The sequence below is a fragment of the Microcebus murinus genome, chromosome 20, assembly GCF_040939455.1.
Source record: "Microcebus murinus isolate Inina chromosome 20, M.murinus_Inina_mat1.0, whole genome shotgun sequence".
NCBI classification, from domain to species: Eukaryota; Metazoa; Chordata; class Mammalia; order Primates; family Cheirogaleidae; genus Microcebus; species Microcebus murinus.
Window position 1 is genome coordinate 28,551,103 of NC_134123.1, and position 21,179 is coordinate 28,572,281.

Below are 21,179 nucleotides of genomic sequence, written 5' to 3' on the forward strand. Positions count from 1 at the left end.
GGGAGATGGGCAAAAACAAAACAAAACAAAAACAAAAAATTGAATGAGAGCAAAGAGACTGTTAACACAGCCCTAGTCCTTCATGCTTGTCCAATTAACCCCACCAGCGAATGCTCTAGAAGCTTCCTTAGAGCTCTTGGAGATGGCTCACACATAGGACAAAGGCCCTTTTGCCAGGAGCTGTTCTGCCTTTGGAGGCAGCCCCTGACTGCCGCTCACTTCTGCCACCTGGCCCCGGGGCTTTAAATTCTGGGACAAAAGATTAGAAACACCCTAATATTGTGTTCTCCAGGTAGTTACACTTTGGTGACACACTCTGTGCCTGTTCCATCAGCATATTCTTTTCATCAATAAATGGTATGATCCAAATCGTAAGAATACAAGTTCCCTTAAGGGACTTGGGTTGAATGAGGGGGTGGGGTGGCATATTTATCCATTTTTTTTTTCTTTAAATTAGTCCAAATCTCGAACGCTAGTGCAGGAGAGAACCGTCTGACGTGCAGAGAGTCAGTAGACATTTGACACAAATGGCTGGGAACAAAAGGGAAGGGAAAGTATTAATACCTATACACACATCAATCGGATGTGTATATTGATGTGAGTGTATTCATTTAATGATTTGGTTGCCCCGGTTGGCCAATCAACTCAGTCAAAACAGAGGCTACAGTAGCCACCTCCATGGGGTTAATTTGTTTCTTTCACAAGAACAGTGAAAAGTGATGCTGGAAGATTCTGTGCCTTCCTCCAGGGCTGTCCCTACCCTGAGGACTAGGTGTAGGTTTTTACTGCTTGGGAAACAGGTTGCTAGGAGTGGCCAGGATTGCTCCTGGTGACACCAGAGGCTCTGCTTTTTTAGAGGAGCACCAGTAATTCCAACATCAAGTTTCATGTTTGGCAAGAGGCATATAAAAATGTTCTCAAGGCACACTGACGGGGAAAAAAAAAAAATCCAAGTTGCAAGGAGGATCCACGTTGCCTCTCCCAACCTGCCTTCCCAGACAGGGTGGGACGTGGCCTGGGACTCTCTGGGAGCAGGCGTTGCCTCTGGCAGGAGGCACGGGGCACCCGATAGCATCGTTTGAGATGTTAACAGCAGAGAGAGAGAGAGAGAGAAAGCACCCAGTTTAGGAGGAGGTGTTTTCAGGTTGGGACACCACCACGTTGAGAGAACATTCCATAGGAGCCAGTTCCATTCCACAGACATCCGAGGAACACCTTCTTGGTGTGCAACCTTGCGTTGCATTCCATTCCCTGCCCTCCAGGAGGTGCCCGGGCAGGTGCACAGACAGACAGACAGACAGACGAACCTGAGATCACAACCTGGAATCATGTCCCCTGCATACACGACAGAAGGAAGAGCAGAGTGCCTGGGGGCCGGCGCCAAGTTGCATCACAGGCAGAAAGATACAGGCTTAAGATATCAGCAAAGCAGCTGTTCCCTCCAACCTCCTCCCCTCCTCCAAAAAAATATTTCTGTTGACAGCGATTTAAAACACAAATCAAAGTCATTATCGTGGGAAAAGCTGAACTTCATCAGACTTTGTTTCCATCTCTTCCAATCTAAGATTGTGTCCATGTTTAATTATGTGCTGGGCGACCATCGTCTTTTATTGCCCAGCGCTTGGAGCCTGGAAAGGCTGAATCCGGCCACATTTGAGAACACGGAACCCCTTCTTCCTCCAAACCTGTGGCTTGGGGGGAGACTGCAGGGAGGGGATGATACCTGAAACGAGATCCTCGTGCTCCAAAACCCAACAGGGAAGGGGCACGTTGAGAAGAAGGAACAGCAAATGGAGATAGATGCCTGGATGCCAGAGTCCCTGGCTGACCATCCTGGGGTTTCCTAGCCCCCCTGGCCACCCCACATCCTCATTCCCATCGGGATAGGAGAGGAGAGCTGACAGCTGCGGGCCTGTCGTGTGTCCAGGTTAGACAGCACCAGCTCAGAGTCAGGCCTGGAGTGAGGGCTCCAGACATGGATGACGATAGCCACTGTTGACGTCCATATTCTTTTTTCTTCTCGTTGACACTGACGTCTTGGAACCTAGAGCATCCGAGTTCCTGCTCCACATTCCACAGGGCAGCACGGTGCCATCAGGATTCCACACTCCCACAGCATCTCATTCACTGCGCATTCAGTAAGTGCCTACTCCTTGCATGTTGCAGGGTGCCAGGGCAGAGCCATGCTGTGGGTCTCACCTGACCTTGAGCTCTCTCTCTCTCTCTCCAGAGGCAGCCACTCTGGCAGAGCAGTCTGGGGGTTGCTTCTGAGACAACGGCTGGGGTGAGACCTTAAAGAATGAAGACGCACAAGAGGATTTTCCCGGAGACCCGGAGCTCCCACGGTGAATGACTCCTAGGTCTGTCTAGCTACCCGGCAATACTAATGCCCTCCACGAAACACTCCCGGATGAAAGATTCTTACCCCAAAGCCAGCACTTCACTTATCGCTTTTTGCAAATTTGCTTTCAGGAGCTTCCATGCCGTTGCTGAAGGCACCCTAGGAAATGCCGGCAAGTCGGGACAGGGAGGGTAGCATTTATTGCATGGCGACTGTGCGTCAAGCCCCGGCATTTTCCGTGCGTGGTCAACTCTCATCTTCAAGACTCTGGGTGACTGGTGAAATTACCTCCTCAAATTATAGACGAGAAACTGACACCTAGAGAGGCTAATTTACTTCTTGGACATCACAGAGCAGATTAAGAGCCTTGTTAGAACTCAGCTATGCTCCACTTTATCCATACAGTTTTCTTCTCCTTGTATGTAATGTAAAATCGGATCAGGAAAATTGCCATGGACTTCAGCCAAGGGACCTCTAAGAAGCCATGTAGGAAAGAGGATCTATGCTACCCGCATACACTAGCTGCCTTCCATGGGTTTTCAGTGACATCTGTGTTATGAAGGGGAGAATTCCAAGTATACTTTTAAACAGATAAGTCTCAGACTTCAGCTTCGTGGGGCTGGAGTTTGCAGAAGGAGCTGAGGTTGGCCAGGCCAGGATAGGTGACAGCACCAGGTAGGCGAGTAAAGCCAGAGCAGACCCAAATAAATATTTGCTAAGGGCACGTGGTATCCGAGGACTGCTTGGAAGGTTCCAGTGGTGCTGGGCAGTGGGCTACATGGCCAAACATCACTACCTATTTCTGGACAGTGCAGATCTAGCTGGATCGCCTTAAGAAGGAAACCAGCCTGCATTCAGACTAAACAGTTAACTCTTCTGGGCTGGAAGAAATGATTATTCAAAAGTTGGTCCCCACATACAAATGCAAATGACATCCCGAGACACATGAATGCTAATTTCTCCCACGAAGTCTGTAGACAAATGCTAGTCATTAGAAACATTTCCGTGCATTTATATTAGGCTGTCCTCTAAAAGACTTTTCAGACAAATATGTCATCAAGATATTCAAAACCATGTAATCTTATCCGAAGTTTCATCTATCAACAGTACAGTCTTGGTCTCTTGCAGCTGTGTGTCAGAACGCGCAGGGAGACTGCTCAGCTGATGCAGCGGAGCAGGGAGGGCCCCCCCCCCCGCAGCCTCGGTGGTGCACAGAGCACCCCGACAGGAGGGTCTGGGTTTTCACGCGGGCCAGGCCCGTTAGCCACAGGTGAGAGATCTGGGGTGGATGCAGGGTGACCCCTAATAGCGTAAGAGAAGGAGCATTCGGGGCCGGGGCTCCTTCTTCTGGGCATCTCTCTACCAGCCTGCCTTTGCACACTGAGATGACAGATTAAGTTCAAAGCAGAGTGATTGGGAGCTCAAGATCTTGTCTCTACCGCCTTCTGCAAGGCAAAATCTCCGGCCTGTAGATAGCTCCCGGGGAGGCAGGGGGGGGGGGGGTGAGCGGAGATGGTTAGGGTGAAGTGACAGCACTTTAAAATGCCTGGCAGGAGGAAGGATCCACTTTAAGTCATTTCTCTGCGTGTGTGCACGTGTGCTTTCCCTTCCCCTCCCGCTTTCCCCTCTTCTTAGAGAAGGGTGTTTGGTGGAAAGAATGCCCAGAGGACGCCTTCATGATATACTGGGGGTTTGCACAAGTTACTGTTATTTGGTGGTTTCTGGAGGGACCATCTGAGCTTGGGTCGCTTTATTTAGTGTGTGAACGGATGGTGACTTTTGACAGCAATGGAAAACATTTTTCTTAATTAATTATGTAATAAAGTAAATCCATCAAATAATTTATCTGTTAATACACTCATTCATGCAGATGAATATTCATCTACCTATCCAAGCATTCATTCATCCATGTGTCTATCCATCTAGCCATCCATCCATCCATCCATTGATTCTCTACCCATTGATAACAATGTCTGAAGAACACAAGAATATGGCATTTCTATTATCCCAGTTCTGTGATTGGAGAAACTGAGGCATAGAGAGGTTAAAAAATTGAACTAAGACCACCCCGATAATAAGGGATGGTGCTGAGATGGACTCATCTCTTCTGGGGCTCGCTCCTTTCAATCCATTATCAGCCATTTTTTGAATGTCTGCCTTGCACCTGGTACCATGCCCAGGTAAAACGGGAGGGGAGAGTTGTCTCATACTGGTTCCTGCCCTCAAGGAGCTCCCAGTCATGGATCAGAGCCCAGTCTCATGGGGCTGGCTGTGAGCTGCATGTCTGAAAAGATGCAGCTCAAATGCAATGGCAGCTGCAAGCCGGCACAAAAATCCACCAGCTGAGGTAACTGGAGTGGTACTGACATTATCAGGGTTATGGGCCTCACTCTCCAGCTTCCATGGAAACACCGTCCAAGGATGCCTTTTATGTATGAATGTGTAGGCTATAAACATCATCCTAGCAGCTGGCACTTTCGGGACCCAGGAAAGGACAGGCCTTGGTGAGGCCCCGCTCCTCTGTAGATGGGCATGGCAGAGTTGCACTGGGTCCTTCAGACAAAGCTCCTTGGAGCTGAGGATATAATCTGTGGACATAATCTGAGGATATAATACAATCTGTGCCTGCTGGCTCCTGCCTACAAAGGGCGTGGATGTCTGTAGAAAGCATCACTACATTGTAGTAGACATTCTAGGTGCAGGAAGCAGTTTGTGCAAAGACACCTAGTCTTGACTGATGATGGCATGGTAGAGCAAGCTGGTTCATGCTGTTGAAGCGCAGGCGACATATGATGGGATGGGTGATGGAGGAGCATAGGAAATATCTGAATGGTTGGAATGAGGCTTCCCTGTGAGGGCTCTTATATGTCAGCTCCAGAGTTTGAACTTTACGGAAGATGTGCATGTATTTGGCAGGAGAAACATATATCCAGATTAGTTAGTGCTTCAGAAGGAGTACTTGGTAATGGAACAACAAGTCTGGAGGCAGGAGCACTAGTTAGTTGGCTATTGCAGTAGTTGAGATGAGGTCCTATCCTACATCCAAGGGGTGCGAATGTGATAGAGAAAACATTCTCAACAGTTTTGAAAAGCAGAATGAAAACGATCTGTGATTGATTGGCACATCCGATGAAGGAAAGGGAAGAGCTAGGTTCAGCTCTAAGGTTTGTAGCTTAGAAACTTGCGTAGGTAGTTCTTTTTTAAACCTGCTTAGGAATCATGAGGGAAGAGGCCAACTTTAAGAATTTTGAGATGTTCAAGGGACAGCCTGTTGGAGATGTGTAGTAGGCAGTTGAAAATCTGGCTCTGGAGTTCAGAAGAGAAAGTACTGGTTAGCAGTGGAAATTGGACAGACATCAGCAAACAGGTAGCATACATATCACAAATCACCATTTCTGCACCCAGACCAGACATCACTAATCGATCATGGATATTTTTTCCATTGTGCCTGGCTGCTTTAAGCACAATGATTCAGGCAGGCATTACCAATGGATTGAAGATGACATGAGCATTGAATTCTTTTTAATGGCTACCATAGAGGCAATGAGGGTTTGGGAGTGCCCTGCATAAAGAGTGAGGAGTGAAGTATGCTGAGAAGAAACAGCCGTAGTCAAAAGAGTATTGGCTCTGATGGAAGATGGTCTGTGTGCAAATCCCATTGTTACCATTTCATGCCTATGTTAACTTGCTAAGTTACCTAAATTCCCTAGGTCTTAATTATTTATGTGTAAAACACAGATAACAAAATAGTACCTCCTGGGGTTTTAGATAGGTTTACAGTCATGAAAAGTGTTTAGAATAACCTGACACACAACAACATGCTAAATGCTCAATAGATGCTATTTGGGAGTATGGAAAAGAACAAAGGAAACTGTGAAAATTAGAAGGGCTCTTCAGAGACTGTGGCAGTCTGACTTTCCTGGGGACATCTGAACTCAGGCAGCATGATTTGATGACACTTTTAATCACAGGATCTCAGCTGGCAATTGGGGAGAACACTAAACTCTGCTTCTGTTTCAGATTCAGTACTCTTATAACATGGTAGGTATTGTACATGGATATTCCGTTTCCCTCTTTAACTCAAATATGGCCTTGGGTTTGAATCTATGCATTTCTAGGACTTTGCCTCCTAATTTTTAACAGTTCCTCTATGTGCAGTTTGAAAAAAGGGATGGACATTTTGGTTTAGCACAGTGGCTGTTGAGTCTGAACTTTCTCTGCTCACCAAGAACGGCGAATAGACAGGTGTCGTTCACTTCCGCCCAGGAGGAAAATGACCAAGAGTTCAAGCTTTTCATATCAAAAGGTCACCTTTTATTTTAGGTTCCCAAGCATGTGTTACTGGAGAGAGACAGGCCTCGTGGCATTGTCTAGAAAAGCATGTTAAAAAAAATAAATACATATAATTTATTTATTTGCGTGGTTTGCTATTTCCCGATCATTCTCCTCAATCTAAAGACACGGTTATGGTCTTTTGGGCATAGCGCAGCGTAGAGAGCCCTCAAGTTTACGTAGCGCGTATCAAGTTTATCTGGGTAAATAAACGATTATGTTTTCTGACCTGCGTCTCTGCCTGCTCAGCCGGCCTTTGATAACCTTCGCCAAGAGAAAGGAGCTGCTTTGTACAGGCTTCGTAACCACAGAGAGGTTGTTTCTTTCCGGGGGCGAGAGGGGTGGACTTTTCATGGTATTTTTCTTCACTGGAAATGGGCGTTACTGCAAACGCAGAGACTCGGTTTCTTGGCTTGGACACGGAACATCTGGTGACCTCGCCGGGAGGGCATCAAGCCCTCAAGTTGTGACAAATCAACAGATGGCCCGGGAGCTCGTATAGGCTGTTGATATTTTCAGCACAGTCTGAGTCCGGTGACCTGTTGCTGGGTTGGGTATGGGTTTGGGGTCTCAGAACACTGAGTCAAAGACATCTTTTGAGTCTTTGAATTCCTGGCTGGTGTGTTGGTGTGTGTTGGGGTGTGTGTGTGTGTGTGTGTGTGTGTGCTTGCACGGGGTGTTGGTGTAGTTGCTTGTTGTACCTGAGAATGTGTGGGGATACCATGGTGTGCATGGGAGGAGAGACAAGGCCAGAAAGACAGAGATGGAGAAATAAGAGAACGTAAAGTGGAACAAAGACGGCGGTGGTCTCCTAAGAACGAGGTTGTCAGGATTCATCCATCCTTTCCTTGGGGGTCCAGGACTTTGGGTGTGGCTCTGGGCTGGGTTCTGGGAATACTGCAACCACCCAGATTCACAGAGTCCCTGGTTGCATGGATTTTGCCATCCTGTGGGGACATTGTCAATAAACGAGTGATTAAATAAAGGAATTTCGGGTAAATTGGCTCATCCAATTACAGATTAAAATACTGCCTTTCTTCCCAGCTAGGTTGATGTTTATCACACTCCAGGGGCAGCCCTCTGCTCGGAATATTCCTTTTGGAGGGAGGTCATCTCTGGAATGCAATCTCTGGACAGAAAGGCTTCTACTTTTACTTAGATGACTGTATCCCATTTTAAGTTTGTTTTCTTAGATTCCCTTTAGGTCAGTAGTTGTCAACCAGGGGTGATTTTGCCTCCGGGGGGGCATTTGGCAATGTCTGGGGGGCACTTTTGGTTGTCTCGACTGGGGAGATGCTACTAGAATTCAGTAGAGGCCAGAGATGCTACCAAACACCCTTCCCACCCATGTGCCTTGCCCAAGACAGCCCCCTACGTAGCAGAATGATAAATCCCAAACGCCAATAGTGCACAGTCTGAGAAACTCCGCCTTGCATGTTTATTTTCTGTCTCCTCCACTGTGAGAAGATATGCCCTCTACTCTTTTATGTGCACAGTATTGACACCTAGTAGATGTTCCATAAATATTTGCTGGCTGGGAGTGCCTCTACTAATGCTCAATACACAGAAGGTAGCACAGAATGTTTGCTGAGTGAATACGTGGTAAACTCTGGGACTTAATAGCCATGTAACCTTGATGAGTCATCTAACCTTTCCAAGCTTCCACGACCACCTGCCCCCTTCCCCCAACAAAGAATGATCAATCCCAGATGTTGATAATGCCGAGATTGAGAAACCCTGACTGAAGTTGGAGGCCGAGCTACAACACCCATAACACCAGGGCCTGCGTGTATGTGTTTGTGTGTGCGTGGGGTTGATTTGTGCCAGGAAGCCTGGCACTACCCCTTCCAGAAAAGCCTTCACCACAATGATTTGTCTCTTTCCATAGGAAAACTGCCTCCCCCAGACAGCGAGTGTGGAACCCACACAAGCTTCTCTGGGAGGTGGGGGCCAAAGCTTTTGCCCAGTGGCTTGCAGAACCAAAGGGGGACCGGTATTCCTGGAAACTTGGGGCTCACTTTGGCAATCTGTATCCCTAGAAAACCCTGGCCACCCAATCCCTTCCTGCCCATGTATTTTTTTTAAAAACGATGTTTTCTAACAACACTGAGGATCAGCCTGAAATTTACTCTGCCTGTAAATTCTGCACCCCGAAACCGCTTTTCGATGGGAATTCACTGAGAACGGGGTGGCGGCTCACCCAGTACCTGGAGTGCACTAGCTCTGTTGTCTGAGGCAAGGGGTGTCGGGAAGGAAAACAGAAATGAAATATCTGGGAAATCTGAGACATTGTTTTAAAACAACAGTTTTTTAGGGTGTTTGATTTACTATTCAACTGTGCACAGCTGCTGTTCGGAAAATAGGATGCATGCCAAGCCAAGATAGCTGGTGGAGAGGGTCGGGGGAGTGGGAACAAAGGAATCAACAGTGTTGTTTGCACACTTAACATGTTAACTTGACTTTAAAAAAAAGAAAAAAAAAGAAAGAAACCAGTGCAGCTGACCATTGCTGAGAAGCCATTGGCTCGCGTGTCTTTCAGTTGCCATTTGTTTGCTGAACGGCTATTTGCCCTGTTGCTGTTGTCTTCTTTGTCTTAATTAAAGAGATTTAGGGGACTGCCCTGCCCTCAAAGTGCAAATCTTTAGTCAGTGCTCTGACAATCACTGCCTTCTTTTTCTTCCATTCTCTTCATTCTAGGATCAAAACACCCACCTGTCATCGACTTGGGAATTTTTCTTCTTCTTTTCTTTAATTGAGGTAAAATTAACATAACACAAAAGCGACCATTTTAAAGTGCATAATTCAGTGGCATTTTGAACATTCACGATGTTTTGCAGCCGTCATGTCTATCTAGTTCCAAATCATTTTCAAAACCCTGTATGGGTTAAGTCCTTCTTGCTCTTTCTCTTCAGCCCCTGGTCAGCACTAATCTATTTCTGTCGGTATGGCTTTACCTATTCTGAATATATCTCAGAAATGGAATCACACAACATGTGATCTTTTGGGTCTGGCATCTTTCACTTAGCTTTAATGCTTTCGAGGTTCATCCATGTTATAGCATGGATTGGTATTTCATTCCTTTTTATAATTGAATAATATTCCATTGTATAGACATACCACGTTTTGTTTACCCATTCATCAGTTGATGGATATTTGGATTGTTTCCACCTTTTGGCCACTTCAGACAGTGCTATTACGAATATCTGTGTACAAGTATTTGAAGACTTGTTTTCAATTCTTTTGGGTTTATACCTAGAAGTGGAATTATAGGCATTCAGCCAGGCCAATCATTTAGGAAGCACTTCCTATTTTGGGGTGTTCTAGCACACTGGGCTTGGTGCTTTCCTACAGGGTCTCATTTCTTCTTCATAAAACTCTTACCTTATAGAAAAGGAACTTGAGTTTCAGTACAGTCATTCATGCCCCCTGCCTAAGCTTATATAGCCAATGCCAGCTGAAGACACTTATTTATTGTAGGGCCATCTGATTCCAAAGCCCTGTTGACTCTACCATACTGCACTATTGCTTTGTCCAATATGGTGCTGGGCTTATCCCAGAATTGGCTCCAAGAGGATTGGCTTTCAAGGAATCCCGCTTGGTTACATCATAAGTTTCTGACAATGTCATCTTACCCTGTCTCTAGTTAACCATTTATTGTGGAGTTTGCAGAATCTCATGCCATGATGGAACTCTTGGAGGGAGATGGTTTTCCAAATTGCTTGTGCTCAGTGGATTTTCCTAAGATGAATTAGAACAATCTTTTGATGAGGTGGCAGTTCGTCTCAGCAAGAGCCAAGGTATGGCATCTCTGTGTTAGCCCACGCGGGCAGCAGACATGTTTGTAAATACATATGCTTTCAAGGCAGGCATGTACAAGCATGTATAGGCAGACTCATCTGAGTGTGTATGCAAGTGTGTTTGCATTTTAAGGAGGAGGTGGTAGAGAAAGATGTTGGAAGAAGGTTCCCCGTTATGGCTGATTTCTGCAGGCCTTGGGCAAGAGGAATCACCTTTGGGCTCAGTCCACCCCAAAGAAACTTCATGGCTGGAAAAAAACAATTTCCTGGTTTCCTAGAAATGGTCTCCATCTGACCTCAGTTACTTCATGCCTTGGTTGTCACTTACAACCCCAACCCCCTTGTTGGTGTGAAGCTCAGTTGTGCCCTTTCCAGCAGCCCTGGAGCATCGGATCTTCGAATTCTTGTTGGTGGCACTTGCCTGGAAGGTCCCCAACAAGTATGTGGAGTCTCTGTCTCCACTTCCAGCTTCCGACGGAAAGGGTTTGGGTTGAGTCTAGGAACTGCATTTTATTTAACAAGCTCCCTAGGTAGTCTGATGTAGATGACCACACTTGGAGACTCTCTGGCTTAGAGAGCATCAGGGATTGACTAACCTGTGGCCGGCCTGAGCTCCTATGTTGGAGAAAGCGCCTCCAGCATGCTCCATGATATCAGTGGGGACATCCCCTTCCTGGAACCCGCCGTGTCCTGGCAGCGTCTGATAGTCACTCAACACCAAAAGTTGACTCTAGTCTCTCTTTTTGCTGAGCAGCTCCAGACACATTCTCAAATTACCTGACCATTTTGTGGTAAACCTTCACCTTTTGGTATGGCGAAAAGCAAATGGTCTAATTGTATGCCTCATCTCTGAAACCAATTAAGTAACCAAGAACAAGAAAACATATACTGCAGTTGACACTCAGCAAACCCCTTTTTTCCTAAAGTTCGTAGACTCCCCTGAGTTCAAGTACGCTTGCAAAGTTAAAATGCCATCTCGCTAAATGCACACTCTGGACTTTTGCAGCAAGGACTTGCAAACAACAGCGACAATCTTCTTATCCATAAGAGATGATTTTTTTTTCAACTGCCCATTCAGAATCCTGCCCCGGCAGGAGAGACTTCTATTGTTGTTGTTATTTCTTTGAACCTCTCTAAATAGGTGAAGGCAGGCTGGCTCACAGAAACTATTTGGCAATCCATTTCTTCATCCTCATCAACCCAATTCTGACTTCATATGACATTGGAATGCAGCCTACAGCCCCTAAAAGAGGTGTGTGTGGGAGGGGGATGGGATGAGAGACTTATTTGACAGTGTTACAAGGATTCAGGCTGGAAGCAAACATTTGACACTCCAGCCCTGGAATGCTGTAAAAATTTAATTAGGTGGATCCATTAGTCATGCCCACATGGAGGTTTCATACGGGACTTACAAAAATGCAGGCTACCGAAGGAAAGTTTCAGACCTTCCTGTAAATGCCATTTTCCTCATTATTGGGAAACGCGGTCTCGGTGGGACCATTGAACCAGTCTTTGTATTTACAAAATATGGTTAGGACGAGATTAACATCATGTGCCGAAGGAGTTTTTGGATCCAAAAAAGAGACTTGTTTCCGTTGGTCCCGGCCAGACTGCTTCTGAGTCGACTGGGCTGAGTGAGAGACGGTTTTGGTGCCCACGGTTTTGTGTCGTTTCTGACTCGATGTTTCAGGTCGAAAGGTATCTGGGAGGACACTACTTGGTAGACTGCACTGGGATGAGCAAGTGTCTGTTTTGAAGTTGAAAATACACAGGCAGTTTCTCTAGTTCCAAAACAGGGCGTGGGGAAGGGCTTGAATTTCAGAAAGCAAACTGTGAGGTTTCGGGGCCTGCGATACTTACAGCTTGATTTGCAAGCAGGCATTTTCCATGTATAAACACTGTTATTTTGATTCTAAGTCTCTGCCTGCTCACTGTGGTTGGCAGGAGGTGGACCAGTAAGATATTTAATACAATTAATCATATGGCGATGTCTGAAAGACATTGAAAATTAACTCAAGACTTGTAGCTCTTAATCAGTTTGCATCACGTGAAATTGCCCACATTGACCGTGGGCAAGCATTCCATGTGATGCCGTCTAAGAGAGTGCTTGGCACTCAGCTTAAAATGAAAGGGTTTGATATAATAGTATTGTTATGGGCCACAGTCCCCTAGAGATGGGCTGTGGGGTGTGTCCTCCTCATCTGTATGCATTCATTTATCTATTCATGTTATTATTTCAACAAACATGTATTTCTTAACACGCTGGATTGAGACATAAAATTTAATAAGACACAGTCCCTGCCCTAGAGGAGGTCAAAGTCTAATGGGGAAGACCAACTTATAAATAAGTAACCACAGCACAGTACCATGATAATTATAATGTTACTATTTATTGAGTGCCTATGCCTCCAGTCATTTACATACGTTAGCTCATGTCTGTTTTAAAAACAACCCAGCAAGAGAGGATTTTTTATTTTCTTTATAGAGGAAGCAACTGAGACCCAGACAAACTGAAGAACTTTCTAGATGCACGGCTAAGAAATGACAAGAGCTGAGATGTGAGTCCATGAGAGTCTAACTCCATTAAGCCACGTTGCCTCGACAGCCTCAGATCAGAGCAATGAGGAGGTGAAGAGGATGAAAAAAAGCAGTGAGTGGAGCTCTCTAAGGGGAAGAGGCAACAAAGTTTTGGGGGCTCTTGAGGGATGAATAAGAGCCCACAAATTAGGCAAGAAAGTGTTTGGTGTCTTGAAGGGAAACCCTGCCACATTGTAACTAATATTTCTTGGTCAATGTTACTTCTAGTTTTACTTGAGTTTGAGATAAAGAATGATGGGTCTTTGTCTGGATCATTTTTTGGAATCCTCTTTTTTTAGTTTGTTTGTTTATTTGTTTTTCCCCAAATGCATTGCACATGTAAAGATTTCAGGCATCAGCCCATGGCCCTGTCTGGATCATTGGATCAACTGGAGAACCACTTTGGTATATGTGAGCAGAGAAAGTACATAACTTTGGGGCAACCAACCCCCCCAGGAGGAAATTAGTGGACGAGTGGCACAAAGAACGCCCAGGAGAGAGAGCTGCAGGTATCCCGTATGAAATGCCCAATCCTGTTTGTGCTGCGGACTTCGTTCAGAGACTGGAAGAAGTCAGACTTTGAGTCTTCTCAGGTGTTCATATCTTTGACCCTGGAGATCTTTGGTGTGAGATCCATCACCATCTTGGTTGAAAAGTCATTGTTTGGGGAAAGGGAGGAAAAAAAATACACTATAGCCCCATGTGCCCAAGTTTGTACTTCTACGTTTCCTGGGAATTTTGCAAACTTAGATTTATTGGTCAAGCTCCAGGGCCTCATTCTGATCTTGGTCTGTGGGCTATCACCTAAATTCAGCCACACGGGGCAAGGCTTCTTTAAGTAGATTGGTCAAAAAAAAAAAAAAAGACTCGCATTGTGGCTGTATTTGGGCTTAATAAGGCTCAATTTAAGCTCGGTAATTTAAATTGAGTTCCTCATCTATGAAATTCCAAACAGTGGCTTTGCAATAAAGATAAGCTGGATCTTCTCAAAAGGGAGTTATTACAACCCAGGACAAATGATACACTGGCCTCTATCGTTAATTCCCATCTCTGGTGACCCAGCATTCGTCCCTCCTGCCCTTTTTTCTAGGGAACCCATCCCTTCCCCCCTATTCTTGGGATTTGCACTGGTCTGACCTCCTAAGGTCCTGGCTCCAGAGGTGACTCAGCCCTGACAAATACAGATTCCATGATGCTTGGATTCAGGGGTGAGCAGCGCACTGCCTATCCAAGTCAACAAGCCTCAAACCTAGGGCCTTCTGGAATTATTGGATAAAAGCAGCTTATTTTAGAGGGAATGCTCACTGGAAAGATCATTTAAGACTGGAGCTTCCAGTGGCTGTATTTCTACACCAGGGAAATCCGGGCAAAGCATGGTTGGAAGCTCGTTGGAAGGAGAGTGAAGTTCAATGATGCTCTTGATTTTAATCCTCACTTCACTCATCACTTTGTTCTTAAATAAAGAAGCCTGGGATACAGTAAAAAAAAAAAAAGCATGAGGGCAGCACAGAAGTGAGTGATTTTGGAAGCCACAGGAAGAAGTTCCTGGTGACACTATTGACATATCTGGGCAGAGCCACTCCAGAAGTGGCCATTGCCGCTGGACTTTTTTTTTTTTTTTTTTTTTTTTTGAGACAGAGTCTCGCTTTGTTGTCCAGGCTAGAGTGAGTGCCGTGGCGTCAGCCTAGCTCACAGCAACCTCAAACTCCTGGGCTCAAGCGATCCTGCTGCCTCAGCCTCCCGAGTAGCTGGGACTACAGGCATGCGCCACCATGCCCGGCTAATTTTTTATATATATATCAGTTGGCCAATTATTTTCTTTCTATTTATAGTAGAGACGGGGGTCTCGCTCTTGCTCAGGCTGGTTTCGAACTCCTGACCTTGAGCAATCCGCCCGCCTCGGCCTCCCAAGAGCTAGGATTACAGGCGTGAGCCACAGCGCCCGGCCGCCGCTGGACTTTTTTTCAAAATGTGAACCAATAAATTATTTTTTGGTGTGTTGTTAAGCTAGGTTGAATAGAGTCTCCGGTCACTAATAATCAAAAGAGTCCCGATGCTATCTCTATTTAGGGTGTCCCAGGCTTCCTCTAGATACCTTAATGCATGTTATGAAATTCTCAAAATATGCATAAAGACCGATAATGAGTTCACGTTAACTTAAAATAGGACTACAAAAAGTCAGTCACAGGACAGAGCAACTGACTGAAATTAGGAATCATTCACTGAGTCACTAGAGCTTGGCTGTCCAATATGGGAGCTCCAAGCCACCTGTGGCCACAGGGCACTTGGTGTGTGGCAGGTCCGGATGCAGATGTGCTCCAGGTGTGACACACACACACACACACACACACACACACACACACACACACACACAGAATGTAAACTCCCCCATGAATGATTTCAATATGGGTCAAATATTCAATTGATAACATTTTGGAAGTGTTAGGTTACATAATGTTTATTAAAATCAATTTTACCTCTTTCTTTTCACTTTTTATAAGATGGCTGCTAGATAATTTTAAATTACATAGGTGGCTCACGTTATATGTCTACTGAACAGTGCTGCCCTAGAGCTGCAAGTGTTACAAGGCTCTACTCTATGTTCAGCCTGAACTTCCGCCCCTGACACTCCTACCTTGGCTGTCCTTATCTTGAACCAATGTGGTCAACCTTGGAGAATCAAAACTGAATAATCAAATCCATTTTTCACGGTAACAGCCCCTTAGATATTTGAAGGCAGCTCCCAAATTCTTCCCATAACTTCTCTTTTCTAGCCCAAATGCCCCACGTTCCTCAGCCACTTCCATATAGTCTAGTGTCCTCCTTCTTCTCTGGCCACCTTCCAGTTTACCAAGGATCCCCTTAAAATATGGTGCTGAGCATTCTTCCTGGCATATCAACTGTAGTCTCAGCATTGAGGTGCTCACCTTCTTGTACTAGACACCATATCTCTATTAATATGACCCAGGGCTATTGATATCTTTGGAAGCTAAGGTTGATACCGGTGGTTCTCAAAGGTGGAGGCCCAGACCAGCAGCATCAGCATCACCTGAGAACTTGTTGGAAATGCAAATTCCCTTGCTCCATTCAAGACCTCCCGTATCATAAATTCTGGGGGTGGGACCCAGCAGTCTGTGCTTTAACAAGCCCTCCAGGGGATTCTCATGTGCAAATGAGAGTGAGAAGCATTGGCTTGCACTGAATGCCTTCTAAAATCTTTTGCCTTCCAGCCAAGGGTTTCCTGTCTTAATGGCTGGATTTTAGGGGAATTATGATGCAGGAGTTTGCATTTGCTCTGGTTGGTGCATCAGAACTTTCGCCCAGGGTTCTAGCTTGTCTAAGCATCCGGAATGCAGGTTCTGCCATTTCTCCCTGCCTTGTGTCAAATGCACATAGAATAAGCTACCTTTAGTCTTTATCCAGAGAGCTGAATATAAATGACAGGCAACACAGACCCCAAAGCAGGGTCATGCTTCCCTCCATGTCTTGGGTCCCCTTGTTCCCTCTGCCTCTGATACATTTCCCAAACTCATCTCCCATGCCCTCCAAACTGCTTCTCCTGACTAGTTTGGCCAGGGCCTGTGTCTCCACCTAGATATCACCTCTCCCAAGAAAACTGGGTTTGGGGCTGGGTTTGGTGCTGACAGCCGCCAGTGTTTGATAAATGATTCTCTCCACTCCAGCAGTGGGTCTCCATCGGGGTGATTTTGCCTCTCAAGGGACATCTGGCAATGTCTGGACACATTTCTGATTGTCACATCTTGGGGGGTAATACTGGCATCCGGTGGGTAGAGACCAGGGATGCTGCTAAACAACCCATAGTACACAGGACAGACCCCTCCAGGAAAGAACGATCTAACCTAGAAAGCCACCAGTGCTGAGGTTGTTGAGCCCTGTCCTAGAATGTAAGCCCCCTGCCTCTTTTGGTCACAATTATATTCCCAGCCCCAAGAGAGTGCATGGCCCAAAGGCGACACTGAATAAATATATTTATTGGATGAATATGTGACATCTCTCTTACTCCATGAGAAAAACCAATCAAGATCACCTGCCAGTTTATACCTTTCTGTTTTAGGAAGTAATTTGCCCAGGGGCGGATGCAGTCAGCGAAGGACCTATGGAAACTGTTTTTATTAGACAGCCAAACTAGCTTCATAATTAGCACAGTCATGGCCAATTAATACATGTGCTTCTCAAGTACTTACAAACCACTAAAACATTTTCTTGCCTCTCTAAGTTGGCTGAGTGTTCACCTGTTGCCATCTTCCTGTCCTGCTACTTTTCCGAGTAATGTGATTTTTATTAGCTGTGTGAACTTGGACCACGTGACTTCTCCAGGCTCAGTTTTCTCAAAATGGGTGTAACGATGCCTGTCCTTGACTTCCTGGGGCCCTGCAGTAGAGATGATGATGATGAAGTCAGGGTACTTGTAAGGTATGGAGGGCATTGACTGGCCTGTCCCCATAATTATTATTTCCGTGGTTTGTCTTCACAGCAATTCCGTGAGGCCAGGAGAAACATAATGTCAATATTACAGACTGTGAATCTAAAACTCCGTCAGGACTACTAGGTGGATTTTTATCCAGTTTTCTGTCAGGGAAGGTAGGTTACTTGTGTTGATGACTGATCTTGACGGCTCTGAAGAAAGAAACTTCATAGACAAAGCTTTTCTGGAAGCTTCCGAAATCTTAAAAAGGATGTTTTTCAAACCACCCAGCATGAAGCTCCACATGTTTGCCTTCAAAGTGGGCCATGGCTTTGGGAGATTTTCTGATTTGTGGGCTCACAGAGGAGGGTCCTGTTTAAACTGGTGATATTTGAACTCCTGAAGGAAGAGGCCAAAACACACGGACACGGGAACCCCACGCTGGGGTTGAGGCCTGAAGGCTCACACACGGAAACTTCTCCAGGTTGCGTCTTCAAGCTCACTGTGTGGAACCCACAGTGGCCTGGAGCCAGATTCGGGCTGCCCTGCCGCTCTTTTTGGGGAGAATGGTAGCAACTGAGTGTCTCCCGGAGCTAGGCAAGGCCTGGGAGCCAGTGAGTCATTCTGTCTTGGCACGGAGTCCCCAGGCTCTTGGGGGAAACAAACAGACTTTGTTCAAAGGGAGCTCTCCTGCGTATGAATGGCCGCTAGTCAACTCGTTCGGAGGAGGCCTGTAACCTGGACCTGCCCCGTCTTTGCCCCTCTTGGCCTGGGGAAACCGCCATGACTTGGGGGCGGGGGTGAATCGTTGGTGCTCAGGCCTTTGTTGTCAACAGGGAACAAAGATGTCAGACAGACCCCGGATGGAGAGATATTTCCTGGGGGCCCATCTAGGGTTCAGGCTTCTGACTCTAGCTTCAGCTGTCTCTCCAGTGCTTGCTTGGGGAAACAAGAGTCAGACTGGGCACCCCATTCCTGATTCCTCTCTTCAATTAGCTGGGGTAGCAGTTGGGCGCCTCTTTAATATTGAAAGTACTTTCACCTCCGGAGCTCACTTTTCTGCTCACCTTGGTCCGAGGAACGTCTCTGGTGATGCACCTGCAACTTTATGAGGTAATAGTATGGGGGATATTTTATTTTATTGGCAGCTGTCATGAGAATTTCTTATGGGCAGTCACCCACTCTTGGAAGAGAAGAATATTCAGAAAGCTCTCCTTAGGGATAGGTGATGGGAACAGATCTTCCCGGGCCTGAATGTGAGTGGGCTGATGGAGAGGGGGGACATACTTGGGTGTTACACCTGAGAGGGAAGGAAGAGGAAAGTGGGACGTGACTGTGGAACGGAAGCTGGCGTGATGCTGGGACATCAGCCCTAGGCCCCTGCGACGACCTTTCCTGGGATCTTGACCCTTTTAGGAAAGCCACTCACTTGTTTCAGGTGAGTGGGTTCATTTTTGGGAAGCCCTTTAAGAAATGGGCTTTTTTGTTCAGCTTGACGGGGGTGGAGCGTGAAGCCACATGCAGGTGTTTTATGAGCCTGGAAGCTGGGAGAAACGTGAGGAGACAGAGGTTGGGGGAATTCACAGCCATTCTGGGGACAAGTCTGGATTCTTGCAAGTCTGTGGGATTAGGGTTCCGGCTAATTTGAACTGAATCTCCCCGAAGTAGGGGCCCCGTATAACATCTGAGCTGCATTATTAACACCCCTATGCATTATTAACATCACTGCACTGGTGCCGCCATGTTTCTCCGTGTCTAACAAAGACTGGAGGCTTGGCCTACATCTGTTGAGGCTCACTCCGATTGAGAGTGTAAGATGGTCTCTCCAAGGAGGAGGCCACACACCCGTCGTGAGGCGTGACCTTGTTTATTAGCTCCTCGGAGCAGGACGATGCGTGGGGACAGTGGGTTTGGTGCCCGGTGGCTTCCACTCACTAACCCTCATGGAGGTCACAGCTCCGTCTTGGCTGCTGCCGGGAAACAGACACTTGTCACAACTTCAGGCGGAAGCACCGGGTTCCAGCTCATTGGGACTCAATTCCTAGATGAGCACAGGCAGAGGAGGAAGCCCTGCTTGACTAGCCCCAGCTAGGCCGAGCAGATGTGGTGCGGGGCGCCTCTCTGCAGAGCTGCAGCGCTGGCTGGCTCATCACCCACACAGGGCCCCTGGGAGAGTGGCTGATGAGGGCCTTGCAGCGCTAGGAGCCGCCAAGCGCTTGGCTCTGCCTCCCCCCTCCCACCCCCCCCTCCATGGCCTGGCCCCCTGCCAGCTTGGTTTGGAAGGGGAGCTAGGGATGGGCAGAGTCTCGCATGGGGAACTCTTGCAAAAGATCTAGCAATGCTCTTGGATGCCATCCCGCTGTCACGGGCTGCAGAGACTTCGGTAGGGAGAGACAGAAGCTGGGTGCTCGGGCAACAGCCAAGGTGCTCCCTTTCAGCACCGCCCTTACTCACGGGGAGGGAGGCAGGTAAAAACTGCGTAATCCAAACCAGGTCTCTGAGCTGCTGTGGCTGGGAGAATAATCACAGCCTCCCTCGGGCCAAACAATTGCCTGCCTTGGAACTCAGACACATTCCAGAAAGGAATGAGGAGTCTGTGGGTGCGTGGCCACGGTGTTTGTGTGTGTGTGCGCGTGCACCTTGGCATGGTCCACTGTGTATGCTCTCCGTGGGGGTGTGCATGGATTGTGTGTGTGTGTGTGGATTTAATTGGTGTGAATACATATTCAGTATGTGTGTTTGAGTATGGATAATGTTTAATAAGCATGTGGGACAGTGAGTGTGCTTTATTCATGTGTCTGTGTCTTTAGTACCCTGGGTGTTGTATAGCTATACGTGTGCTTGTATGTGTATGGTCAGTGTGTATATTGTATGTATATGCATGCTTGCATGTGTACCCTCTGTGTATGTGCATACATGTTTGGCCACACGATTAGTGGTGTATTTGTTTTGGGTATATGTATGTCCTATATGTGTGTGCTTGTGCACATGTCCCATGTGTGTGCTTAGACCATGAGTGTGTGTGTGTGTGTGTATAGTATGACCAAAATGCATCTGTCATCCCAGTGGCTATGTTGTATGCGCATCCAACAGGTATGCATGTTCCAGGTGTATGTATTTTTTGCAAAACCACTGTATGTATCTCGTGTGTGTCAGTTTGCATGAATTAGTGAGAGAGCAAGAACATAGAAGTGGAAACAAAGGACATGTCTGTGCTAACCATTTGAGGTGCATGCAGCCTGCCAACAGCCATCTCAGGCCATCAGAGCTCCTTAGCAGGGTACACAGAGCCTGTCCAGTCACAAGCCCTTCTATTAAACTACTCCATGCCAGCCATGGGACATTCCCGCCATGTCCCTGCTGGGTTCCCTGGGTTCTGACCCTGTAAAATTGCTCACCGCTCCTTGTCTCTGGACCCACTCATGCCGTTCCCACTCCGGGAATGGCTCTCCCCTTCCCCACCTTTCTGACACCTTCTGGATTCAGCTGGCTTGAGTGCTCACATATCTAGGAAGTCTCCTTCAACGAACCATTTCCTGCTTTGTCTCCCAACTATGAATGCAAACAAAGCACCTCTCACATTTAGGGGCCTCTTTTGCCTGCATGTCTGTTTCCCTGACCGAGCGTACTCACTCGGGTGAGGATGACAACACCAGCCTCTGCTCTTTGAACATTACTCCATCCCAGGCCTGCTAAGCATGCTCTT